The sequence below is a fragment of the Manihot esculenta genome, chromosome 18 (genome assembly GCF_001659605.2).
Source record: "Manihot esculenta cultivar AM560-2 chromosome 18, M.esculenta_v8, whole genome shotgun sequence".
NCBI lineage: Eukaryota > Viridiplantae > Streptophyta > Magnoliopsida > Malpighiales > Euphorbiaceae > Manihot > Manihot esculenta.
Window position 1 is genome coordinate 31,667,727 of NC_035178.2, and position 4,973 is coordinate 31,672,699.

The 4,973-nt window shown below is 36.1% G+C and overlaps 1 pseudogene; it reads right to left on the minus strand.

The window, feature by feature from the left end:
* Positions 1-1,210: 1,210 nt before the first annotated feature.
* LOC110606448 lies at positions 1,211-4,768 on the minus strand (annotated as a pseudogene).
* Between the last annotated feature and the right edge of the window lie 205 nt (positions 4,769-4,973).

Consider the following 4,973-nt stretch of genomic DNA (forward strand, 5'->3'; position numbering starts at 1 on the left):
TTCATCTTTCCAGCACACTTTTACAAAAAGTCACACTTCTCTCTCTTACATTTTTATAGCACAATATCTTCCTCTTTATAGGCAAAGAAGAACTATCACAAAGCTTAACAACCTATACTTAAGTTTGGTTACATTTCTTAATTACACTTAAATATATATTTTCTTTTATCTAATTTTTCACTAAATACATCTAATCAAGAAAACTTATTGCAACAAAATATCTCAGTTGCCAAAAAAAGCTTAGGTCGAAGCTTGAATGTGGTATCAAACATATAAAGATTTTCAAGTACCTGGAAATCTTGTTGTTTGTAGAAAGGTTATTCTTTTACCTATATAAAAGAGCTATAGTATAGATTCAAAACTCAAGAAAAATCCTTAAGAGAATAGGTGTAGGCTAAATTAGCCAAACCACTATAATTTTGTGTTTAACCTTTTTCACCCTATACTTTTTAAATTCAGCATTTGATGTTTAGCTTTGATATATATTTTTATGCTGATATGATTTTGATAGGAATGTGATGAAAATAGTTTGCTAATTTTATCTCTACTTTGTTTCATCTTTATTTAATCAGTGTTATTATCTCTACTGAAAATGATTGATCGTGTTTGAGAAAATGTTTTAGTTATCTATGCTAAACTATTACTTATATATACTTGAAATAATTAGCTACAATTTCTCATGAAATTTTGAGCAAAAGCTGAAAAATTAATTGAAGTGGCCAATTCACCCATCTTAATCACTGGATTTGAGAACAATGCCCTAAGTGATATTAGAATGAAAACCAAATTTAAAAGAAAAAAAAAAAAAAAAAACGCCAATTGTGCATAAACTAAAGAACCTTGGACTTGTAATGGGAATATGACCCAAACATTATTCGGTTAAGATTCATAAAAGATATCCCAAACATATAGCTATATCAACGAAAAATAATAAAATTTTCCTTAAAATCATGTTTGCACTATAACTCCTCAAATATCAATTTTGACCATCCAAGTCATTCGGATCTGACTTTTTGCTTGTGCAAAAACTATTGCTCATTCAAAATTGAGTTGTATATATACAGGGCGAAACTTAAAAAAAAAAAAAAAAAAAAAAAGGTTTGAATATATAATGCAAAACCCCATTTGGCGCATATTCAACACCAAATAATTTTTTTAATAAGATATAAAGGGAAAGAGAGATCAGAGACAGAAAAGCCTGTGACCTTCAAGTCCTAAGCTTTGTTAATTAGTGGCATAAGGACATCAAAAACTTGCATTTACCAAACCTCCAATTCTCCAACTTCCGCCCAACAATTTACACCGATAAACAATTGTTTTTCTTTGAAAGAAAAATCTTAATTAGTGCGCATAAATTACCATTCCCACAAAGATCTTGAATTTCTCAAATTTTGCAAAAAAAAAAAAAATATATGTCATCCACAGTTATATTTGATCAAGGATGAGTGAAGTCATCATACGTTCCCTTTATAGACTTCACGTCTCCTTCACGAGCATATAGATTAGAAATTTTCATCAGTATCTTTCTCTTTCAATTCATTAATTCTCTCAACTGCCTCCTTTAAATCCAACCTTTTCTCTACATCCCCTTCACAACAGCTGATGCCAATTCTCAGTAGCTTCAACATTTCACCTTCACTATCCTTGGTTTCACTAATTTCCTTGTCAATCACTTGATTCTGCCATTGATCCTCTGTTATAGCTTTTGCCCAACTTGTCAAATCTTCCTCCTCAGTTGCTTTACCTGGTGGCAGAATGTTTGGTGGAAATTTTCCAGTTAGAAGCTCAAGAATCAATATCCCAAGACTCCATACATCTGTCTTCTTGGTAATCCTACCTAGTTGCAAATATTCAGGTGACTTGTAGGCCACCATGAGTTCATGGGCATTCTCTTGATTTATAACTGGAACTAATGCATAGTCTGTAAGAAGGGGTTCGTTGGATTGGTTCAGAAGAATATTAGATGATTTAAGGTGACCATGAGCTGTTATTATGCTCGGCAGCTCTTTGTAAAGGTACGAAAGGCCATTAGCCACTCCTTTGACAGTCTTTAATCTGGTTGCCCAATCCATGCTTGGTTGGCCTAGAGCTTGGTGTCCTGGAAAAATAGAGTAGCATTGGAAAGCAGTCTTTAATTTGAATGTTCAAGTATGAGAAATTTCCTTAGTTTTAAAAGGGTCTACCATCATTTTATAGATTCGTCGATTTTTAGTTAGACAAGTGAATATGCCCTGCTATAAATGTAAGAAAGTTCCAAAAATTAAAATCAAAATAAAGCATACCATGAAGACGAATAGATAAGCTGCCATTGTCAACGTAGTCAGTGATCAAGAGTTTCTCTTCCTTCCTATAATAAAAAGCAACAAGAGGTAGTAAATTAGGATGCCTCAATCTCCCTAACCTCCTCATATGTTCATGAAATTCCTCTTTGCCAACATTATTCATTTGCTTAAACCTCTTAACCACCATGACTGGCCCATTTGAAAGAGCAGCCTTGTAAGATGACCCAAAGCAACCACTGCCCATAACCTCAGCTGAGGCTTTCAATAAGTCTGACAAATCAAATCTCTCCCTGTCATTCCTCAAGAAAGACAACTTTGTGGTCTCAGCCTTCTTTCCTCCAGTCGCCGCCGATTGTTCTGATTGTGATCCCTGTGGAATCTGGTCTTCTCCTCCAAAACCTGTTTTCTTTCGAATGCTTGACTGTGGTGGTGCCTCTATTGATTCAGATGTTTGTTTCCGACGCTTAAGGAGGATGAAGGCAGCTGCAAAGATGGCTGCAAGTGCTACTGCCATAACTATACCCACCACAATTATACTTGCTAAGGAGACCTTCTTAGAGCTAGATTGACCGCTTGAATTTGAGTTTGAGGTGGAGGTGTAGGTGGAGGTGTAGGTGGAGGTGGAGGTAGTGGAGGAGATGGACTTGGACGTGGAGCGATCAAAATTGGTGGCGATGGCTGCGGAGGCGTTATTTGTATTGCATTGGCTGAGTGGTTGTCCACAGAGATCTTTGTTTCCTGTTTATCAATCAATCACAGCATTAGAAAAATTGAAAAATCATGTGGATTTAATTATCAATTATTTATTTTTAACAAGAAGATATAATAAAAGAAGGAGATCCAGAAAAACTGAAAGGAAAAACAAGACAAAGCACTAAGGCAACAGCAAAGCTGAAGACAAAAAATAAAAGATCTGTGAGCAAAGAAAGGCTGATCCTGCAGCTAAGACAACACGGGAAAAAAAAAAAAAAAAAAAAAAAAAAACGTAATAAACTAGGCGCTCAAACGCAGGAGCTAGAGCCAAAAAACCGATACAATTGCAAGAACTAATAATAACAGAAAAAACATAGACAAAAGCAAAAAGCAGCAACAGGAAACTCGCGTAACTAAAACTTGGCTTGGGAACCAGCATGCTCAAAAGGTGAAAACCCAAAGCGAAGCAGAAGGAGGTGAAAAATGCCTTTAAGTCTTGTTTTAACAAAGAATGTAATCAGCAGTTATTTGGTTTCTTAGATGATTAAAGATAGCTTCCTCATCCCTTTCAAAAACAAGACCAAGTTTTATTTGTTCATTTGAAGGCCAAGCCATTGGATGATGTCTTGGAATGAAAAGAGGAAATATTTGCGGTTTATATAAAGGGTATACTCACCAAAAAAAGATGAGGAATCCATCATACTAAGGGTTGCAGGAATTGGTCCCTCCAGTTCGTTGTTGGACACATTGAATGATGCAAAAGTACTTATTGAAAAATTGGGCAAGTTCCCCGTAAATTTGTTCCCTTCAAGCCTCAACTCTAAAAGCTTTGGCAGAGTAGCAAGTGATGAAGGAATGGCACCTGTAAACTCGTTTTCGGACAGGGCTAATTGCTTCAACTTCGACATACCTGCATATGAAAAATTGGGTTAATTTAATTAGCTCTTATTTGGCAATGTGATTATTAATTAAGTACCTATTAAATGTGAAAAAAAAAAAAAAACACACGCACATACAATAAAAAAATAAAATAAAATAAACAGACCACATACCTTTAAAAGCATCGGTTGGAATCTCCCCGGAAAAATGGTTATTTGACAGGGACACCACCTTCAATGATCTGAGTTTCTTTAACTCAGGCATGGGACCATCTAAATCATTATTCATGAAGCTAAGAGTTCTCAAATCTGACATGCCTGTTAGAGTTTCCACATCAATCTTGCCCGTTAATCCCATTCTCTCAAGCTGCAAACCCCTAACGAAACCTTTAATACAAATAACACCATTCCAATTTGACACATCTCCTGTGCATGGATTGGTTTTTTCGCTCCAGTTGTCTAATGCAGAAGAATTGGATAGAGAGCCCTTGAACTTAACGAGAATTTCAGAGTCTGCCAATTCTAAACAGGCAACAAAATGCGTTGATGATAGAACCAGAAAAAGAAGAAACAAGGGTTTATTTAGAAAAGCCATGGTGGCGATAAAGGGAGGCGCGCGCACTTGTGGGGCGGCGTGCCCACCCTTAACAGGCATATAGGAGCAACAATGCGCGCGGACTATATTGGTAGGGAACAGGGTGCTTTGGGGGTGGAGATGAAGGTTGGGGACGTGGTAAAATTTTGATGGCATAGAGAGAAGAAGAGAGAGAATGAGCTAGAGAAGGAAGAAGAGGGAAGACGAAAATGTACTAAGAATAGGAGAATTTGGACAAAATGGTTTACGCATGGGGCAAAATGAAAATGGGTTGTAATGAGGTTGACAAAGTCTTCGTTCTCTGTGGCTGGCATGAGAGATCAACGGCTTGCCTTTGAATTTGACAGAAATAAATAAAGCCTTTAATAACCCTTTTCCTGCCATGAAGTTATATATATGAGAAAATAAAGTTAAGCTTTGTACATTTTTCTCTATTTCTAGCACCAAGAATTTAAAGAAATTTTAACTCTAATTCAGAATGTGTGATTTCGTGGCATTATCTCTTAGATTGACAAGTCGATCATT